Here is a 23,140-nt window from a genome sequence, read left to right on the forward strand (position 1 = left end):
CACCTTTATAAGCAAAAGTTCACATGTATTTATACAGTCTTTTCTATATTACATAAATTGTAGCACTCTGTACACATTGTTCTGGACCTTGCTTTTTTTTTCACCCAGCAGCCTTTCTTGGTGATCTTCCCTCATCAGGACATGGAGAGCTGCTTCCTTCTTTTTCATGACTGCATAGTATTCCATTACCTGGATATAACATCATTTATTTGCCAGTCTCCTATTCGTGTGCTCTTCTGCTGTTTCCCATAAAGCTATCATAGTGCTGCAATAAATAATCCTGTTATCTGTAGGATAAATTCCAAGAAGCTGAATCTCTAGGTCAAGGAATATGTATGTTTATAATTTTGATAGATAACAAATTGCCCTTCATAGAGGTAGTACCAGCATTGTTTGAGTGTACCTGTTGCTCCACACCAATTTCTACTCAGTATATTACTATATTTTTTAACCATGCTCAATCTGATGGATGAAAGTGGTATCTCTACCTATTTTTAATTTGCATTTTTCTTATTATAGGAGAGAATGAGCAACTTTGCATATGCTTAAGAGCCATTTGTAGTTTCTTTCCTGCAAACTGTCCATGCCTAAACTTTTTCCACATTTCTTAGGTTTTTCTTTTTCTTATTGATTTGTGGGAGCTCTTTATATATTGAAGAACGTAGCCTCTGTCTGTGATAACAGCTTCAAGCACTTTCCCAGTTTTTCCTTTGTCTTTTGACTATTCTTACAGTGTTTATTTCCATGATGAGTTTTTTAATGTCATCAAATTTACTGATCTGGATGTTGTGGAATTTCTAAGGTTTGTATCATGCTTAGAAATCCTCTGATTTTAAACCTTGACCCACACTGACTCCCCATGTTGGTGTCTGGCTTGAACTTTCCTTCCTGGTTTGACCAACTGTCAGTGCTAGCACCTAATACCTGTATCCAGCCTCTGCTGGGCAGCCCCACCTGTCTTTGGCTAGACATCCTCCTCCCCTCCTCCCTGCCCTCTACATCTGTAGTTTGGCCTTTGGCTTCCTGCCACCTCCCCAGCCCCCAGCTTCTGTGCTTGTCCAGCTTCTTCCCAGCCTGCTGCAATCCCTCTGGTCCCTACTCAACACCCCACCCCCTCCAGGGGAAGCAATGCCTTACTGGCTCCTTCCTCATTCCTTACCTCTCCCCCGTGGACCACGTTTATCCAGCCACCCCAGCCTCCTTGCTCCTTCTAGAATACAACCACACACGGGGCCCTGACTTTAAATCTCTGGCTCCCTGGCTGAAGCTGGAGTGGCAGGGGCTCCATGGACGATACGGTGGGTAAGTTGGGGGATGCAGGGGTAGCAGAGCAGGAATCTCCCCAAACCTCTCTGCTAGCAAATCCCAATATGGCTTCCTCCTTCCCAGCAACTTAGCTGAATTTCTATCTTTATTAATCAAATAACAAATTTAATTAATTACTTTAAATTGCTCTAATTGAATCTAGAATGAGAGCATGGACAAAATCCTGGGAAGTAATGAACCCAGGCATTTTCAGCATCTGAAGTAGAAATGATCTTTAATTTCAATTTGGGAGCAAAAATAACATGACTGCAGTCAAACCCTCCCTTCCAGCCTGCTCCCTGACAGCCTCATTACCACCCGCAGCACCAACAGGGCCTCCGAATTCTGTTCTCACTTTCTAGCAGTGATGTTCTTTCTGCCTCAGCTTATCCCAACCAAGAAATGGGTGCAAACCCCACCTGCAAGTGCTCTCTAAGTACTGGAGTCCACCAGCTGCCTGGAGAATGTACAGTAACAGACCCGCTAGAGGCACAAGATATGAGGCAGTGGCCAAGTCAGGAGCTAGACCCATCCTTGTCTCTACGCCTTTCCTCCTGCTGTGCCCTCTGCCAGGAATGCCTTTTCCCTGCCATTTTCCAGCTGTTGCGTCCCTGCTTTCAAGGCCAGTTCAAATGTCTCCTTCAAAGGAAAGCTACCCCACCCTCTACAGAAAAGGGCCAGAGGGACTGAGATGTTTTCTGTGCAGTTGCCCTCCAAGGGGTAGCCCTGGGCCAGGGGGAAGAGGAATGGAACAGAATTTTTTTTTTTTTTTTTGTGGAGGGGGAGGACAATGTATTCTCTGGATATTAAAGATGAGGAAATAGGCTCAGAGAAGTCAAGTACTTTTTCCATGATCACACAGCTAGCTAGAGCTAAGCCACACACTTAACCCTAGGCTGACACGGCTGCCTTTCTGGCTTTGCCTGGGTGTTAGTAGAAAAAGCCCCCAAGATCTCCCTTAAAGCCCATCTTTCCGTCTTCTCTCTGCCCTGAGCCGCCAGAACCCATCAGTCCCCTGTCTCCCTGCTCCCCTTACATTTTATCCCTTCCCTGACTCTCTCCATCCTGGACATGGCTTTGCTCCATAATGACTTCCAGGTGCCCTGTCTGATTAAGAAAGAAGGATGCCAAGGCAGCCAAGATACTCCTGAATCTTTCATTCTTATTATTATGGGGTGGTTTTTTTGGTATTGTTATTTAATTATTAGTCTTACCCCCAGCTGCCAAGTATCCGTCAGCATTGCCTTCCATTGTGCCATGCTGCTGCTCAAACACCTACCGTGGCTCCCTATTACCCCTGGCCTCAAGTCAGAGCTCAGTCATTCACTGAACAGTGAAAAATATCATAATAGGTAATATGCAATTTTATTACAACCATGAGAGGTAGCCATCACTTTCATCTCTACTTGATCAATGAGAAAATTGGGGTGCAGAGTAGATGACAGAGCTGGGATTCAAACCCAGGTCTCTCCTGCTCCAAAAGGCTCCACAGCCAGCTCCATATTCACAGTGTGGCAATTCCCGCTGTAAGCACCTGCTCCAGCAGGACCCTGAGGGCCATACTTCAGGGGTGGCACCGAAGAACCATTCGTGGTCCTTACCCTCAAGACGCTTCCAGTCTCAGAGGGGAAATAAGCCCAGGTGGCCAGGACCCAGCTCTGTAAGAGGCAAGCAGATGCTACTGCATGTTCAGAGAGAGCAGCCAGCTTCACCCCTCTGAGGGGAGCTGCCCTCTCCCCTCCAGAAGCTGGGTGTGGAAGGGGGCAGGACAAGGGAGCTGCCACCGTGAGCAGAGTATCATCCCCCGCCTGCAGCTACAGCCCTGAGCTGGTCCACTGGGGGCAGGGGCAGGGCCGAGAGGTAGGGCTGGTGGGGCTCACTGAGCGCTGATGGGGCCTTTGGGCTTCCTCCAGCCAGGGCGATGAGACCGGAAGGTGTATGGTAAGTGCTGGCCACCCCGGCAGAGGGAGCAGATGTCTCAGCCTCTCCCTGTTCCCTGGCAGGCCTCATCTTTTATAAATAGTTGTACTTGTTGGAGCCAGAGTGAGTTGAGGCTTTCGCATCTTTGACTGACAGCCCAGCAGAGCCAGGGCCATCTGCCTGGGACTACGCGTGCTCACATAACACCCCCTCCCCAGGAGCAGCCTGCCTGCCACAAGGGTGTCATTGCACCCAGGACACGTGGCATCCTGGCATGTGCTGGCTCCACGTGGCTGGTGGCATGTGTATTGTGTGGGCTCTTGGGCAAAGTAGCCAAGTAAAATCAGAAAGGACTTTGGAACAGCCTGATCCTGGAGGTAGTGAGCGCCTCATCTCTGGAGGGGTTCTGGGGGGAGCTAGGTGACTATGTGACGAACAGGCAACAGCCAAGATTTGAGCTCTGAAGCTCGGTGAAGGCAGAGGGAGAAGGCTGGGCCGGGTGACTGCAAAGTTCTTTGGGTCCCAGTCTGCCTCTGGGGTGACAGAGACTGGGAGCTCTCAGGACCCTGGTGGCTTAGCAAGACCATGGCCTCCCTTCCCATTTCTCACTTGCCAAGAAGCTCACCTGTATAGGCTCCAGGAGCCCTCCCACTCCTGTCTGAGCCCACCGACTTCTCTGGATGCAAGAGGCAGCCAGGAGAGGCTCTGCCCAGAGCCTGGAATGCATTACTCAGTAGCTGTGTGCTCCTACAAGATGCTGCAATGAGGCTGCTGCTCCTCAGGCTTTCCATGAAGCCCAGATTCGGCGACAGCGCCCCCTTCCCCAGCTCCGCTGATCCTTGGGGAAGCCCTGCTAGAACGGGAAACCCTGTGCACCTCCTCAATCTTAGAAACTCCCCACTTCCTAAAGCCAGGAGATTACGGAATTCTTGACCTTTGGGATCAGAGGTGGGTATTTCAAACCATAAGTTCCATGGAGCCAGAGACCAGGTCTCTCTTGCTCACTGCTCCTCTTGTCCACGGTGGCATTTAAATAATTACGGATCAAATGAATAGATGGCTAAGTGAATAAATGATGTCAAGGCCACCTTACCTACCTCCTTGCAGGAAGCCGGAGTCACCTGCGGAGAATTCCGTCTGTCCTCTCTCTGTGGAAGTAGGAGATGAGCGTGACACGCTGGAAAGCACATCACCTCTCTGGGGTCAGACGACCTGAGTCCTGGCTCTGCCTCTTATCAGATGTGTGACCTTAAGTGGGTTCCGCAACCACTCTGCTTCATTAGCTGGAAAATAGATAATAACCCCTCCCTCAGAAAGGTGCCAGAATACTCTGAGATGACATCCTTAAATTGCATATAGTAGGCGCTCAATAAATGATTGCTGTGGTAGTCATTAGTGCTGCTCTCCAAATGCCCATGGCTCTCTTTCCAAGCCCGTGGTAGGCTCCTACTCCCCCTTCCTTGAAACTGGGTGTGGCCACACGAGTTATTTTGTGAGACCAGAAGCGGTGCATCACTCCTTAATGGAAGCTTTTAGAGCCCACGTGCAATTTATCACACTCCCTTTCTGCTACTTCAGTAATCATGACAGCAATAACACAGAGCCATGACCAGCTTGGGCCCTGGAATGAGGAAGACATGGTCCAGATTTCCCATGCCCCCCCCAGCACCAATGACCTACGATGGAGGAATATGTGGTAAATTGTAAATATGGCTGCAATACTCTTCCCATCCCTGTACGTATTCCCCTTGGTAACATTACTTTGCGACTTCCTACACCGCTTGAACCTGCTTGGCCATGTGACTTGCTTTGGCCAATGGGATATTAGAAAATGCTATGCAAGCAAAGACTTGTAAAGCCCTTGCACATTGTAAACTCTCTGCCACCATGTGAATGAGCCTGGGCTCAACTCCTGGAAGAAGAGAGACCACATAGAGAAAGGTCCCATCTGTCCCAGATGAAGCTCCGAACACATGATTAAGGCCACCCTAAACCATCTAGCCCCATGGCACAGTCCAGAACCACCCAGCCTACCCACAGAACTGGGGGAAATATTAAATGTGTGGTTGCTACTCAACCAAGGCTAACTGATATAATGAGAAATAAATGCATAAGAAATAAGCCTCAGAGTATTAAGCCACTGATCTTTGGGGATGTTTGTTACTGCAGCACAACCTAGCCCATTCTGACTGATATATTTCCTTCCCTTTTCCCTCTGGGAAAGGAAGTACATCCCAATTAAGCTGTGAGGGGCTTTATCTGTCACAGTTTCCCTCCTGTTCAACCATTCCCTTCTACTCAGCCCACTCCCCTGCCTCTTGGTTCAGGTAGGATCGTCCACCAATTGTCCGTGCTCCTGTTCCCTGGGCTCATCATAGAGCCTTTTCCTCACCCCCCACTTCTGGATCAAACTTTCCAGGGTCAACAATGCCTTGGAGACAAGATCTGAGAGGTGCCCATGTGGCCCTGGTCTTCACAATGGACCCTTGAGGTGAGGCACCCTAGCCTCAGCCCATGCTTGGCATCCCCCCACCCCCTTCACTCTCCTGTATATTATCTGGCTGAAAAGTGTAGTAAAAAGACACTGGTTTCAGCCTCAGACATACCTGGATTCAAATCCCAGCTCTGTCTCTTACCTTTTCATCCTGGTTCGGTCACTCCTTAGCCATGTGACCTTGGAAAAATTCTTTAACCTCATTGAGCCTCAGTTTCCTCCTCTGTGAAATGGAGGTAAAAATCCCTTGTTCACATGGCTCTACGAGTTATAAATACATTAAGTGTCTAGTGCAGTGCCTGACATGAATAGACACCGAATAAACAGTAACATCATTATCATTTGGAGACAGACTGAGCAGTTCTCAAATTCCAGCTCTGTCATTGACTGGCACTATGTCCTTGGAAAAGTCCCTGGCTTCCCGGAGACTTGGGTTCCTCCTCTGTAAAACGGGGGTTAAATGCCTCTTTTGTCAGGATAAAAAAAAAAAAGAATATATAATAAAGTGTATAGCATGTAGTAATTTTTGGAAAAGTGTCAGTTCTTTCTCCCTGTCTAGTTTACAAATTCCTTTGAGGTCAGAGGTCTTATTTTATCTCTATACCTATCCCTGGCAATCACACACACACAGAGCCTCCAGGCCAGGGATGGCTCTGTGCCCACTTACCTCCGAGGGAGACTTCTCAGCCCAGATAGCCTGGTTCTATCATACATCAACTACACCGAAAGAACTAACAAACAGAGCTGAGGTGGTGGGGAGACCCCTGTGAGCATCTCACACCAACATGTTCCTCATCCTCCCCTCCCCTTCCCTCCCCTTGCCTTGCCCTCTCCCACAAGCATGCTCCATGACTGCACAAGAGCAGTTTCCATGGTGATAGCATTTTAAAGTTTTCTAGGAGCAGAACAGGAATAATTTTCTACCTTCTCCTCCTCCGTGGCAATCTGGGAAAAGGGAGCTTATTACGGATAAAGCATGGAGTGAGGGGTAAGGAGGGGAGAAGCAGCTTTCCTTTGTCACCTGATTGGATGAGGCGGTCATGCTGAAATTCCTCATTCCCAGCTTCCCCCCAGCCCCCACCGTCATCCCCTGGGGTCCAAGGTCACTTAGTCCTCACCCGCTTCTGCTTGGATGGAAAGGTGGGATGGGTGAGGGTAAGATAAGAAACAGAAAAGAGGGACTTCCCTGGTGGCGCAGTGGTTAAGAATCTGCCTGCCAATGCAGGGAACATGGGTTCGAGCCCTGGTCCGGGAAGATCCCACATGTCACGGAGCGACTAAGCCCGTGCGCCACAACTACTGAGCCCGCGTGCCTACAGCCCGTGCTCCAGAACAAGAGAAGCGACCGCAATGAGAAGCCCGCGCAACGCAATGAAGAGTAGCCACCGCTCACTGCAACTAGAGAAAGCCCACACGCAGCAACAAACCCAACGCAGCCAAAAATAAATAAATAAAATTTTAAAAAAAGAAAAAAAAGAAACAGAAAAGAAAGGAAGAGATAAAGGAAAGAGAGAAAGGGTGTACTGATATATGCCCAATCGTAGGCACGCACACACTCATAAACACAGTGGTTACAGGAAATTTCCACTAATCCCACTTTGGGAAGTGATATTAATGGAGAAGAGCAGATTTAGAAGCAAAGATATCTGCAGAACCTCGTTGGGACCCATGACTGCGAGTCAATCTATAAGTTACAACCACCTTGCAGATATCTTTATAATCTACCAGCCTGAAAGAGGGTCCACACACACTGAGAAAGAGTGTTGTGGACATGACGCCATCTGATGACAGTGAACATCATTCTGATTCCTATTTGCCTCCACAGCCTTCTTCCTCTCAGCCCCCAGCTAAGTTCCTTCATGCTCATTCTCCAGTCCTGAAGGGAAATTTGGTCCAGACTGTGGGCCCCCATACGGCTTGCATATGAATTCCTGGCCAATGTCCCTGAGGCTGACACCATCCAGGATAAAGGGGGGTGGGGAATGGGTAGGGAATGGTCTACCTCCTTTCTCCTCCTGACATGGCTTTGAAGAGGGCATCTGCCCAAGGCCAGGTGAGCCAGGACCCCCAACAAGTGCTAAGAAGCAGACTGAGACATGAGGTGGGGCACAGGCTCAGATGGAGACACGTCCACTCAAGAAGAGGTCTGAATCCAGCAAGATTTCTTCCAGGGCCAAGCTTGGCCCAAAGAATTTCATGGGGATCATACAAGGTATATCAGGGTAAAGAGACCAAAGAACCAGATTCACATCCTGATTGTACCACTCAGTAGCTGGGTGATCCAAAGAAAGTCACTCAACCTCTCTGAATCTCTTCTATTTCATCTCTACTTGCTACTCTTTCTATCTTGTTCAAAGGGTTACTTTAAAAAGTAAAAGTAAAATCACGTCGAAAATTAACAAGTACAACATGCTTGTAATAAGATATTTCTTTCTATTACTCTGACAGAGTCAATGTCCAAGACAAGCTTAAAGCCTAGTCTCAAACAGTATTTACAGTGAACCAAAGAGACAAGAAAAGTTCAAATGTCAATCTAGAGATGCAAAGTCCCCAGGCAATAGAGGGTGTGGTAACTCCAGTGGCACGGAGATCTGCTCTGTGGCTTTGACCTCTCAGGGCTTTGTCTCTCTCTCTATGGAAAGAGGCTCTTAAGGGTCCTTTGAGGCAGGAACCGAAGCCAGATAAGAAGCCAGGTCAAGGTAGAGAGTGTGGGTCTGGGGTTGGTACCATGGACAGCTCCCTTGAGCCTGGGAAACCACCAGAACTCTGAGTTGCTGGAGACCTGGGTTCAAGTTCTAACTCTGCCTCAAACATAGTGCTACCTTGAGGTGGTATCTGGGTTTCTCTGAGCCGCAGTGTCCCCTTCTGTGCATTAAGCTCCATGGGCTCACTGAAATGAGCACTGCCCCATGTCGCAAGTGAAATCCAGAGAACCGGTGAGGTGGGGATGGCTGGATCCCTGAGGTCCTCATGTCTCTCCTCCTCGAAGGCTCAGGACTTCGGGACTTGGGGTATGACATCCAAGTTCTTGCCCCACTAGGGGGAATTCTCCTACATTCATGGTTCCCCTAAAAGAGCAACTTGATGTGATGAATGTTTGGATCCTGGAGTCAAACAGCTTTGAGTGTGAATCCTGGCTCTGGTTCCTTCTAGCTCTGTGTCCCAGAGCAAATAAATTCCTCTTGGCCTCAGTTTTCTCCTCTGTAATATGAGAGTTAAATAATACCTGCCCCACACTGCCCACATGACATTTAAATGACAAAATGTATGTAAAGCCTTCAATACACGACTGTCCCATCAGAAGTACCCAACGAAAGCCAGTTCCTCAGTCACTCCCTTTCTGAATTATGGTCTCTATTGCTTTAAGAAACACCTCCAGCTGGAATATCTCTGGCTTGGTCTCTTAGCACAGGAAAGACAGTGGGCAGGAGGCCAGGCGCCATTTAGCCGTACACTGTTTTTAAAGGGAACTGCCTCGTATGTGCCCATAAATCTGGTTGCTGATGAAAGCTTCTCTGAAACAGTCTTAGGCTGAGCTCCCAAGCCTGGGACTGGCTACTTAGGCAGGGCAAGGTCATGGGAGGGAAGCTAGAACCCCGAGATAAGGACAATCCCCTTTCCTCCAGCTCCAGGCCTCTAGCCTCCTCACCTCTCGCTGTTGATCTGGGAGGTTGGGGTGGAGGTGGGGGGACAGTGTGCTGCCCGCAGGGTTTATAAAGATTTAGTGTTGTTGCCGTCGTCGTTGTTTTTTGGCCGCGCTGCATGGCATGTGGGATCTTAGTTCCCAAACCAGGGATCAGGGATCAAACCCGTGCCCTCTACAGTGGAAGCACGGAATCTTAACCCCTGGACCACCAGGGAATTCCCTATAAAGATCTAGTTTAGTCCCGACTTCGCAGCCAACTTGCTGTGTAACTTTGGCCAACTCCCTTGCCCTCTCTGGACTGCAGTCTCTATCTCTGAAAAATGAGGGGCTTGGAGCCAATGCCCTCTGGGTTGCTAGGAGTCTACATGCCTCCCCCTCAGGCTTGTACTGTGGCTGCAATGGAGACTCAGGGCACCACTCACTCCTCTCTGTCCCCAGCCCAGCCTGCAGCCTGTTAGGCCCTTACCTGGACTCATCCTGAATTCCGACTGAGCTGTCACCACTACCCCCAACCCCATGTACCCAGGCTGCCCCCAGAGCCCTCCCACAGGGCATTGGGAAGATGACCCAGGAGCCTCTGGGGCTGTGTAGCCCAAATACCAGGGTCTTGGAGACTTCCCAGAAGAAGGGGTACAGCATTGTTCCATTGGCTCCACCTGGACCATGGAGGGCCACCATTCGGACTTCCAGCCGATTCCCCCAGGGCCCAGGAGAGCACAGCTGTTTCACAGGTAGTTAGACAAAAAGGTCAGTACATGAGGAGGGAGAAATCCACCAGCCCAGAGCCCAGAGCATGGCTCCTCCACCCAGACATCTCCCCAGGACTGGGGAGGGATGGGGGACACCACCGTCAGTGACTCACAGGCCCTGACGTCTTCTTTGTGAGTAGGACATCCTTATAGAACTGAGTCTTTATTATAATAATGGCTCATGATCTTTCTAGAGAGACAGTGTAGCTGGGTAGTCAAGAGTACAGAGATTAGAACCAGGCTGCCTGGGCTACCCCATCACAGACAAGCCATTCAACCTTTTCGTGTCTCTGTTGTCTCGTCTATAAGATGGAAATAATATTGTTGACCTCATAACAAGCACTGTTCAAACCCCAATTCTTATGTTACTCCTGTCCGGTGATGTAGAGTATTATATTGTTCAGAAGGGAGGCTCTTCAACCATCTTTACAAAGCCCTGGGAGAAAGGCATGGAAGCCACCATCATCCTCATCACACAGATAAGGAAACTGAGGCCCAGAGAACAAAAATGACTGGCCCAAGATCACGCAGTGCGTCAGGGACAGAGCCAGGCCCAGAACCCGGGCCTCCTGAATCCAAGTTCTCCGCCCTTCCAGAGAATACTCTCAAAAATGATATCCACTAAAGAAGATGTGGCATATATATATATATATACACACATACACACACACACAATGGAATGAAATAATGCCATTTACAGCAACATGGATGGACCTAGAAGTTATCATACTAGTGAAGTCAGACAGAGGAAGACGAATACCATATGGGATCCCGTATATGTGAACTCTAAAAAAAAAAACGATACTAATGAACTTATTTACAGAGCAAACAAACTTATTTACAGAGCAAACAGACAGAGAAAACAAACTTCTGGTTACCAAAGGGGAAAGGAGGGGGAGGGATAAATTACGAGTTTGGGATTAACAGATACACACTATTATATATAAAATAGATAAACAAGGACCTACTGTATAGCAGAGGGAACATATTCACTATCTTGTAATAACCTATAGTTGAAAAGAAACTGAAAAAGAGTGTACATATATACATATTCATAATATATATATAGATATTATGAATCGCTTTGCTGTACACCTGAAACTAATATAACACTGTAAGTCAACTACACTTCAATTTTTAAAAATCGCACCCACTTCTTCACTGAGCCATGCACTTTTCCATAAACCATCTCATCCCCTTACAAATGCCTAGTTTAGGCATTATTATCCCTACTTTTCAAAATAGAAAACGGGGTCTAAGAGACGAGCACCACTGTGCCCACTCCACAGTGCCTGGCTCGTGGATAAGATGCTCCAGCCCTGCCCTCCCAGAAGGCAGCGAGACCTTAGGCTCCCTTTCCCACTCTGAACTGGAGCACCAAGCTCCAAGAATTTTTACTTCCATCTCTTAGAGGAGTGTGGAACCTTGACCCTAGAGAGCCAGACTTGGAGCCAGGAACCCCTCAGAGCTCAGGCCCACCCCAGCCCCAGTTCTCTAAGTCCAACAGGCAGATTTACCTGCTTGGAGCTTGTTCCCAGCCAGGTGTCCCTCAGAGAGCCCTGGACGATATGACTCTGCTGCTTTGGCAAGAATTTTTCTTTTTTTAAATGAAAAAATTACTTTGACAAAGCATTCTTATAAGTCATGGATGTCACTCTGACTCTGTAGAAAAGTGTCAGCATGGAATGGATGTAAGACTTGGTGTTTTAATTATAGCAACACCCTCTAGCTCTGTCCCCAGTGCCAACCTCACCCACCCTGCTCTCATGGTAAGGGGTGGGGAGACGTATGTGTGGCCTGCAGCTGTCCCCCCAGGGATCCAGGCCAGCCTTTCACCATCAGGATGAGTTGGGTCCCAGCTGGACCCAAATTGAATTTCCAAGGTCAAGGTCCCACAATCTCAATGGAGTATAACATTCGTGATGGGAAGCAACTCAGATATCGCCATATCCAACCCACTCACTTATAGGTGGGAAAACCCAGGAACTCTCAAATTATGCTGCGTGTGTCAGGCCTCTTTTGTCTTACTATATTCTTTGCCCTACAGAGAAGGGACAAGAAAAGGTGTGACAGTCACCCTGCCTGGGCAAGGTGAGTGTGGGAAGACCCAGAGACACAGATTAAGGGAAGGGAGAACAGGGAAAACGGAGCTGGTGTGTACTAAACACCTATGATGTGCTAGGCGCTGGGCTCATCACTTTTACAGATGATGTCACTTGGGCATCCCCATTTTACAGCTGCAAAAACTGAGGATCCAGAGGGATTAAGTGACTTACCCAGGGTCACACAGCCAGGATATGGACCCACATTTTCTAGACCCTAAATCTTGGGTTCTTTCCATTGAAGGGGGCATTAGTGGGCTCCTCTACAGCAAAAGTCTGAAGTCACATCCACTTTGTTCCCTGCTCTTCCTGACTTATTCCCTGGGATCCAGTACTCAGTTGCCCTGCATTGTCTAACTGAATAAAAGAAGCCTCCTGGGCCTAATCTCCTCTCTGTTGGCTTAGAGGTTCCATCTTTCCCATAGGTGACAGATGTGCTTTCTGTCATTTTGAGTTTCTGATAATCTACTGGTATAAAATGACCCAATCAATATCGTTACTTTCAAGATGTCAAGTCAACCCCAGATACACCCAAAACTGTTTCAGGACACATGGGCCAGTCACCAGAGGGAGATGAAATTCTTAGGCGAGGCCCAAAGGGCAAACATCTTCATGTTAGGGATGTGAGTGGCACTGGAGGCCTTGCTCCTCCTCCTGTTTATAAAGCACTCTCCACTTGTCCTGGCCATTGTGGGGATGGAGGGTTGAGAAACACTGCAGTGGGAGAGGGTTTTTTCTTGTTTTGTTTTCTTTTGTGGTACACGGGCCTCTCACTGTTGTGGCCTCTCCCGTTGCGGAGCACAGGCTCTGGACACGCAGGCTCAGCGGCCATGGCTCACAGGCCCAGCCACTCCGCATCATGTGGGATCTTCCCGGACCGGGGCATGAACCCACGTCCCCTGCATCGGCAGGCGGACCCTCAACAACTGCGCCACCAGGGAAGCCCGGGAGAGGGGTTTTTTGACTCACAAAAGCTTAAATCTAAACTTTAGATTCTTAAGAAATCCCTCTGCCTCAGATGTGAAACACCCCTGGTCTGATCCCAAGATGCCGGCAGCATCTTGGTGTCAATCAAGTTTCTACAAATGCCATGAGCTCAATCAGTTTCTATCTACACTTCATTGCTTCTGGATCCCAAATAATCAGTTACCAAAGTGGAGGAGCTGTGGGAGGTCATTTCACCTTCCATTATGCTTCATGTTGTGTGGGGACCACCTCCTATTGAGCTCAAACATGCCCCACCAGGCCACACAGGGTGCTTGAAATTCCACATGGGTAAATGGCTACGGTTAGGGCTGAATTATGCCCCCTAAATTCATATGTTGAAGTCCTAATCCCCAGGACCACACAATGTGATTGTGTTTGGAGATAGGGTCTTTAAAGTAGTAACTAAGTTAAAATAAGGTCATTAGAGTAGACCCTAGTCCCATATTACTGGTGTCCTTATAAGAGTGTGTGTCTGGACACAGACACACACAGAGGGAAGGCCATGTGAGGACATAGCAAGAAGGCGGTCATCTGCAAGCCAAGGAGAGAGGTCTCAGGAGGAACCCACCTTGACCTTAGACTTTTAGCCTCCAGAAAATAAATTTCTGTTGTTTAAGCCACCCAGTCTATAGTATTTGTTAAGGCAGCCTCAGCAAATGGCTACAATGGCCATCTCACTTTCTTCTCTCTAACCTACCTGGCTGTCTCCTTCCTCCTTTCCCACCCCTCCTCCCCCTGGGTTATTTACTAGCATTCAAAAGTGCATTATGGGTGAAGAGTTTGGGGGGGTGGGGTGTCATTACTTTTAGAGCTGAAGTCAGGAAGACTGAGGGCAGAAAGGGCCTTTTTTTTCTTTCTCAAATCTGGGCTGATGCCAAAGGCATTTTGAGGTTACCAGAAGCCAACTTGATAAGCCACGTCCACCTCTGTCAGTGAGTAAGCCACGTTGCTGGGACCCAGCATGCACTTTCCATAGAAACAAAATTTGTAAAGGCAGACTGGTCCCCAGGCTAGCCCACAAAAGCCTGTTCAGTCAGTCACAGAACTCTGATTCTCTCCTTCTGCCCCAGAGAATATAGGATGAAATACTGCCTCAAAACTAACCCCGACAGGAAAACAGCAGGAAGTGAGTGGGTGCAGACTTACGCGCTGCAAAGCAGATTGTGTGAGTGGAGGCCAAGGAGGTAGATGGAGCCCGTGCTGGCGATTCTGAAGGGGGTTTCTGGGATTTCTCAAGGGCTTTTGAGGCTGAGCGCTCTTGTTCTTTATTATGTCTAATTTCACTTGAGAACGCAGGTCCCCTTTGTATCCTCGTGAGACGGCTGAGCTGATCAGCCGTGATTAGGGCCATTTGTGGGGGAAGAGAGAGCAGGAGAGGAGGGGTATGACTGTGCATGAGATAGCAGTGGAAAGGGCTACAGGGGAGTAATTATTGGGAGAAAAGTACTGGTTGATGGATCAGAACTTGGCCTGTAAGTTCAGATTTTCTGCTACCTCCTAGCCAGGGCCCAAGGCACAGGGAAGGGGTCCAGAGTTATATGTTCTGGCTTGAATCCTGGTTCTAGCTCTCACTAGCTGTGTGACTTTGAGTGAGTGACATAACCTCTCTGTGCCTCGGTCGCCTCCTCTGTAAAATGGAATTATAATAGTAGCCAGCTTACTAGGTTCTTGTGAAGATTCAATATTTGTGCAAAGTTCTTAGAAAACGCCTGGTCTCAGGCACTCAATAAGGGTTAGTTGTGATGGTGGTTGCTAGGACTGATGTCCCAATTTTACCATCAGCTTTGGAAGAAGAAGGGGGGTCGAGAGGGAGAAGCAGAGGGGAGGGGAATGGAAAAGATAGGCTGGGCCAGGAGAGGTGCCCCTGTCTCTGTTGGGAAGGGCCACTGAGTACCCATACCACCTGCCCCTGCAGTGGTTCAGGCCAACTGCACCCCTACCTCCACCATCGCTGGCGTCCTCTCCTGACCTTGACCTGCCTCTGGCCACCTCACAAGAAGCCCTCAACGCCATGGCCTCTCCCAAAGGTGGACAGGGCCAGGGATGTCCTTCTGCAGCTGAAATGCTGAAATCGTTCACAGGGAGCCTGAAGGGGTGGGGGGCCTAGAGGAAGAGAATTGTGAATTCTCCAAGAGAAGCAGTTCGGAGCCAGAGCTGGTGTTTTCATTCCAATTAATTATCCTTTTAGAGCAGTTCAGGCTGCTGGAGAGCAAGAAGGAGAGATTCATTTATATTAAAATCAACCCCAGCCCTTCTCACCAAGATTCTAACCCGCATGCGGATGCAGTGGGTGTGAACTGGAAAAGACACATGGGGACAGGGGAGCCTGCTGCCCAGCCTTCCCAGAGAGGCGGACCCCTGAGACTGCCCACAGCCCTGTCCACTTCTCTCTGAGAAGGCCCCTGCCCTGCAGATGCTGATAAATTAAGATGGAGACCTGGGCCCCGGATTAATGTGCTTGGCCAAAATGGTTTCTTCACGGAGAAGCTACTCAGAGAACCTGATGGCTTGTCTCCACTCACTGCCTCACAGAGCCCAGGTCCAGCCGGAGCCAACCTCCTGCCCCCCACCCCCAAACTCCCCGATCTCCCCCACGCTTCATTTCACATGCACTTTCTGAGTATCACTCTGCCCACCCCGGTGTTTGATGATCAGGTAAGACTTCCAGGAGGAGGTGAGAAGCCAAATCTTAGGGTTAGAGAGGACCTGTGAGGAGGTCTCTGCAATAATCCAGGTGGCTTCCCATCAATGGAGGGGGGGAGAAGTGGTCAGAGGTGGGATCTGTGTAAAGCCACAAAGATTTCCTGATGGATTGGATGCAGAGTGTGGAAGGAAGAGCAGAGCCAAGGGGAGACCCAGGTTTTTGACTTGAATAATCAAAAGAGTAGACTTGCCATCGCAAGATGGGGACCGCTACAGACAAAGCACGTTTGGAGTGCAGGGATGATCAGGAGTTTGTTTCTGGACATGTCAGGCTTGAGATGCCTGTTAGGGGTCCCTAGAACCCTCGCCTCCGAGCTCAGGAGCCAGGTCAGCCACTTCTATCTCTGCTCACTTCCCAAAGCCTTCAGGGTGTTGGGTCTCAAGAGAGCCAGGGATCACACAGCAGGATCAGATTCTCTGACTCCTGGTTTAATGTTCCCCCTCTTCTTCCCCAGCTGGCTTCTCCAAACAGCCAGGTGCGAGGTGGGGGTCAATGGTCTTCAGTGCCCTTTCCTTCCATGCTCTCATTCTCTCTCTCCATCATCCCTTCCCAAACCTGCACTCATGACTAATCTATTGGAAATTGTTTTGTCCCATAATTCATACTAAAGTGAAAATGGCTGATAAGAAGGGAACAGCCTTAAGAGATCAATAAGAGGGGACAATCAATAATAATGATAATAATATCTATAATAATAAAACAATAATAACAGTACCTAGGGACTTCCCTGGTGGCACAGTGGTTAAGAATCCGCCTGCCAATGCAGAGGACACGGGTTCAAGACCTGGGCCGGGAAGATCCCACGTGCCGTGGAGCAAAGAAGCCCGTTTGCCACATCTACTGAAGCCCACGTGCCTAGAGCCCGTGCTCCGCAACAAAAGAAACCACTGCAATGAGAAGCCCGCGCACCGCAACAAAGAGTAGCCCCCGCTCACCGCAACTAGAGAAAGCCCGTGTGCAGCAATGAAGACCTAAAACAGCGACCAAAAAGGATCTGGCTCCTCTACATCTGTCTCTGAGGCCATCTCCTTCCTTCCTTCCTTCCTTCCTTCCTTTCTTCCTTCCTTAAAAAAAAATAATAATAACAGTACCTAATCCTTAAAACATATCACTTACTTTGTGCCAGGAACTATAACAAGCACTTATGTATATATTATGTGACTTAATGCTGCTCATAACTCTTTGAGGAAGTTACGTGGGGTTTTTTTGTTTGTTTTTGTTTTTTTACAGATAAGGAAACTGAGGCACACATCCAGGGTTACAGAGCTTAGACGTGGCAGAGTCAGGATTGAAACACAGGCAGTCTGGCTCTAGAGCTCACAGTCTGAGCCACCACCGTCTAGCACCTGTCTACACAATCTTGTCAATCCCCACAACAGCTCCACGAGGGCAGCAGCTGATCCCCGCTGTACTGGAGAGAACACAGATCAGAGAGGAAAGGCATTCTGTCCAAGGTCACATATCCGGTGCCAGTGGGGCCTCGAGAAGGCTGCCAGATAAGATAGAGGATGCCCAGTTGAATTTTAATTTCAGATAAACAAAGAGTTTTTATAGGATGTCTCATTCAATGTTCGGGATCTATTTATATTTTTTAAGTATTTGTTCTTTATCTCAAATGCAAATTGAACTGGACATTCTATATCTTTATTTGATGAATCTGGCCACCCAAGCACAGGGGAGGATCTGCCCCAGCCGGGATCAGCTCTTCCAGTCTCCAGGAGGAGCCCAGCTCCCCAGACCTCTGAGTCCCAGAAGGATGAAGGAGCTGAGGTGTCCCCAGCTGCTCTCAGCCGTGACATCCCATCTCCCAAGGCATCCCGGTGCTCAGCCGTCACTAGGAAATCGCTGGGATTACGCTCCAGCCATCTCTCCCTGAGCCTCCCTTGGGTGAGGCGCGGTGCCCCGCTGGGCCGGCAGCACTGGAACCCTGAACACCAGGCTTAGGAGCTTCCAGCTCGCAGCGCCCGAGCGAGCGCACCCATTTATCACAGGCAGATGGAAATCAAAACTCGTTTCTCAAGCCGATGCACTGGCTGGATGGGTAGCCTGATTTGGGCAAAGTTGCTTTGTGCGTTGGGCGTTGGTCAGCTGTGCACCTTCGCTCAGACACTGTGCATGCACTGAAACAGAACCATTCCCAAATTCCCACTTCGGGGTAAAAGAGAGCCAAGTTCTCAACCATTGCCCTCAAGGCTATAAAATCCCAGCCCCTTGGGCAATAACCAGCTGTGATTTAGAGAACTTACTACTTGCAAGGCCTGTGTCAGGCTGTAGGCCGTACAGACAAATCTAATAATTGCTACTTTAACCAAAAGAATCATTGCTCCCATCTTTAGAGCGGGCACATACTACCTCCCTGGCAAAGGTAAGCACTTTCAATGCATGAGCTCATTTAACCTACAAGCCAAGCTGTGAAGTAAAGAATGTTAACCCAGTTGTACAGATGAGAAAACTGAGGCACAGGAAGGTTAAATGACATACTTAAAGTCACACAGCTGGAAGTTGCTGTCCAGAGGCTGAAACCAAAGCCCCTGACACCAGGTTTAGGATCTCTCCCTCCCCACATTGGCCCAAATTACAAAACTCTTGGTCTGAGATATAGGTTCCACGTCCCTAGCGGTGCTGTCCGATGAGCTGATGGGGTGTCAGGGGGTCATTAAGTCCAAACCCCTGCTTCTGCATGAAATGCTGCAGGTAAAGGCACTGGCGCAGACAGAGTGGAGCTAGAGGCCATCACCTCGTGGGAAGGTCTGGGGGAGGGGGGAAGCTTGATTTCTGTTTTGGGAGGGAAGGAGGGTCTGCTGAGTGACCCTACTGCCTCTACCTGAGGCATCCCGGTGCTGCAAATAGTAAGTGCTCTAGAGATCTGGGTTCTCATCTCAAATTCACTGGTGCCTCCCTCTGTAACCCTGGGAAAGATCTTTGCCTTCTCTGAGCCTCAGTTTCCCCTGTGTAACAGATCTTGGACTGGCTCAGTCAGTCTTGGCATTTGTGGGTGGACAACTATAGTCAGCCCTCCATCCTGACCTCAGGGTTCTGCCATTCCAGGCTTCTCCAAACCAAATGGGGAGGCTGGTGTGGTTGAAGGGACAGGAGCAAGGTCCAGGGCTGCCTGAAACAAGCTCTCTCCTTGGGGGTCACTTCTAAGACTTAGCCACGTTTCAAACCTCTTCCTACCCCCAGGATGCAGCCCTCATCAATAACCCACATCCGAAATGGAATAGCTGGGTGATGCGGTAGACTCGTCAGAAGAGCTCCCGCTCTCTTATAGGGTCTCCCAGTACACATCCTCCCCTGACTCAAGGGAAGTCAGAGGTGTCTGCCAGCCTTATCAGAACCTGTGGGGTCCATGTGTATGACCAGCTGTGTGAGCGCCAGCGGGGGTGTTCCATGTGTCTGTGGGCACGGGCGTCTGTGCGCACCTGGGTACATGTGTCCACGGTGTGCGCACGGGCAGAGGAGCACAGGTCACAGATGGATTTTAAAATAGCCCGTCCATCTCGTCCCTGCTCCTAGGCCTCCACTCCAGTCAGTCAGTGCCCCTGGACTCCCCTAGAGATACATCTGGGAACCCACGTCTCTGTTCCGATGACGCTAGGATTTCTCGGACTCGTGCACACACACGTCCATCCACAAGCACGGTTTCCTTCACTCCCTGGTACTGTCTGTGTAAACAGCGCCTGTCATCACCCATGGGTTCTGAGTATCTTGAGGGCAGAGCCCAAGCTGGTCCACCTCCAAACTCTCCATCCCTGAGTCCTGCCAGCACTTAGCACAGGAATCTGAACGAGAAGCATGCTGAATCTTGTTAAATATTCTTAAATTTTACAAATGTGTGTGTGCGCACATATGCACCAGAGGTGTGGCTGTGCATACGTGAGTCTCCCTGTGTGTGCTGGTACGAGCCCACGTACCCATGGCTTCAAATGCACATGCACGCACAGATGTGCACATCAACTCAGGCAACTGGCACATACCTGTGTTCCCCTGTCTTTGCACACCTGTTTGCGTGCCGGTGTCTGTGGGTACAAGTAGGAGCCTAATGTGTGCTTTGGGATGGACGCTGGTGCTTCCTTGCACGCCTTCGTGTACATATCACCGGTGCCCACGAGTAAATCCATTCATTTAATCATCCACTTAGTCATCATCGGGCGGGCGCTTAGCCCGCGCCTTCTGCGCGCCGGGCGCTGTTCTAGCAGTGGAAACAAAGCAGCGAACAAAGCGCAGTCCTCGCCCCCGTGCAGGGCGTGGTCTGTGCGCATGGGCGGGTGTGTGCGCCCGCTGCCCTAACACACATGCGCACGGCAGCGTGTGTCTATGCCTTGCCCAGAGGGGCTTGGCATCCTCCCCTCACCTGGCCAGAAAGAAGGAGAAGCTTCTCTCCTGGCCCCACTCCGTGCCTGGACCAGCTCACCGGCGGGGGAGGGGACACTAGGTACCAGGTGACCTCCGGCCTGGACATTGTCCCATCTTGGAGCCACCAACCCGGCTCAGCCGAGGTGACTTCTCCATGCTTCTTGGGCTGAGGGGCAGGCCTGAGAGATAAACAGTCACCGTGTTGCCCTCCTGGGCTCTTGAAGAAAATGAGGGCAAGGGCAGAGACATTGTCCTCTCTTGTGTACTCGGACATCACCGTGGCACCTAGGAGGTATCAGGAGGGGCCGTTGGTAAAGGTGCCGCTCCTCTAGCAAGCTTGATCATGGAGGGGAAGGAAAGGGAAGGGTCAGGGGACAGGCCAGAATCCCCCCAGCCAGCTGGACCTAGCCTGTCTCCAGACCCTGGCTTAGGACAGACCTGGGTGGCAGCAGAAAGAGAACACAGGATATAAGAAGCCTGGCTGGGCTTCCCTGGTGGCGCAGTGGTTGGGAGTCCGCCTACCAGTGCAGGGGACGCGGGTTCGTGGCCCAGTCCGGGAGGATCCCACATGCCGTGGAGCGGCTGGGCTCGTGAGATGTGGCCGCTGGGCCTGCGCGTCCGGAGCCTGTGCTCTGCAACGGGATAGGCCATAGCGGTGAGAGGCCCACGTGCCACAAAAAAAGAAGAAGCCTGGGCTCTAAACTTGGCCATGGCCATGGCCTTGCCTTGCTGTGCAGCCTCAGTAGAGCCCCTGCCCACTCTGAGCTGAGTAAGGCAGGAGGCCGGGGTGACTCGGAAGGCTGACTTTTAGATGTGCCCCTGGATGACTCACACTGCCTCAGGATTTGGGCCACAAGGGGTGGGGTGAGGCTGAGTCCAGGCCCTGATGGACACAAACACCCAGAAGGAACAAGAAACTAGGGCAGAGAGTTCCTGTGGAGGAATCAGGCACCTGTCCCGGGGCCTGGCCCAAAGGCAAAGGGTTGCCATGCCTTTGCTCCTGTTGGCCCCTCTGCCTGTGTCCCCTCTCCACCCACGGCTGCATTTTACAATGTTCCCGATTAAAAACAGTCACACTTAATGGTTAGTGGAGAACGCAGAATAGAAAACCTTTTCATTAGTAAAGTCCTGATCAGGTATGTCTACATCTAACCCCACCCTCTCCCTGTTCTTCCCCTCACAGCACCTCAACCATAAAGGCTGCCCCAGGTCAGCTTTGCCGCGAAGTGTCAGATCCAACAGGGCAGGGACTGTCTTGTTCTCACACTGATCCCAGAGCCCAGAAAGGTCTGGCTGACGGGAGGCGCTCAATAAACACTGTTGAACAAATAAATTAAATGCACTGAACTGCTAACAGTGGATATTCAGGGTAGGGAAATTTCAGATCATTTTTAGTTACTTCTTTATACTTTTAAGTCATTTCCATGTTTTCTAAAATGGGCAAGTGTTGATTTCAAAACCAGAAGCTTCTTCCCCCACCCCCAAAAAGCTCCTAGAAACAGAACAACACAGAACTTCTCTCATCTCAAGGCCCTGCTCCCCAGACCCCTTCAGGGAGAGGCTGTCCTCCCCTGGGCTTCCTCAGCCCCTGGCCATGTGAGTAGTCCGGGTCACCCAAAAAGTTAGGGACCCAGTGCCCACTCTCCTGACCCCAGCCCAGCATGCTTTCCATGGTTCCATGATCACACCTGTTCTCTGCTGCCTCCGTTTTGTTTTGCTTTAGATGTTTCAGTCCCCGCTCTGCCATTCACTAGCTCTGTGCTCTTGAGTGAATAACGCAGCATCTCAGTGCCTCAATTTTCTCATCTTTAAAATGGGAATAGTGTTAGTACCTACCCCAGTTAGTGGGCGTGAGAATTAAGTGCACATAAGCACTTAGCACCTTACCCAGCCCAGGGTAAACACTTAGTAAATTGTTTGTTTGTTTTTAAATGTTTTATTAAGCCTTTCTCACAAGCCAGGCTAACCACTCTAAGTGGACTATCACACTTAGTCCTCACAACAACGCTCTCCACTCAGACTTGAGATTGTACCCATTTTACAGATGAGAAACTGGAGGCTCAGAGAGCCAAGTCACTTTACCCAAAGTCATATAGCAAGGAAGCCACAGAGGTGGGATTTGACCCGGGTCTGTCTGGCTCTTAACCTGTTGCTCCTGAAGTTTAAAATTCCCATGAACCATCTATGAGGAGAGGTTTGAGCATATGCTTGGGACAAGACTCTGTGCCCAGGAAGGGGACTGGCAAGAACGAAGGTCAAGTCTGAGTTCCCTCCCCACCCATGGATTTACCAGTAATGGTGGCTGCAGGATTCCCTGGACTTGGCCTCCTCTTTCCCTCAGCAAGACCAGAGTTCAAATCCCTGCATGGATCTTTCCATCCTTCTCCCCATCCATCCCTTCATTCACCCATTTATCCAACCATTATATGTTGAGCATCTACTATGTGCCGGATAACATTCCAGGCACTAGAGATACAGCAATGAACAAGACAGATAACAAGCCCAGCTCTCCAGGAGTTTACGTTCCAATCACGGGAGACAGACAATAACCACGTTAAATACAGGTCAGACGGCGATGAGAGTCCTTTATTCATGGACTAGGTCACGGGAGAGGTAGCACAGGGTGGGCGTTCCGTTTCCTATCAGCGGTCAGGGAAGACCTGCTGGGCAGGTGACATCTGGGCAGAGATCTGTAGGAAGTGGAGAGCAAGGCATGTGCCTGTCTGGGGAAGAGGGTTCCAGGCAGAGGGGGCAGCCCCTACTGTCTCCACTGTTTGTCCATCCTTCACCCCTTTTCCACCCTCCCATTCTCTTGAGAACAAGCCCCAAGCCCCAGCTCTGGGAAAGGCCCAGAATGGGGACCTGGGCTCTGGGGCC

This window comes from Leucopleurus acutus, assembly GCF_964270905.1.
Source record: "Leucopleurus acutus genome assembly, chromosome: 8".
NCBI lineage: Eukaryota > Metazoa > Chordata > Mammalia > Artiodactyla > Delphinidae > Leucopleurus > Leucopleurus acutus.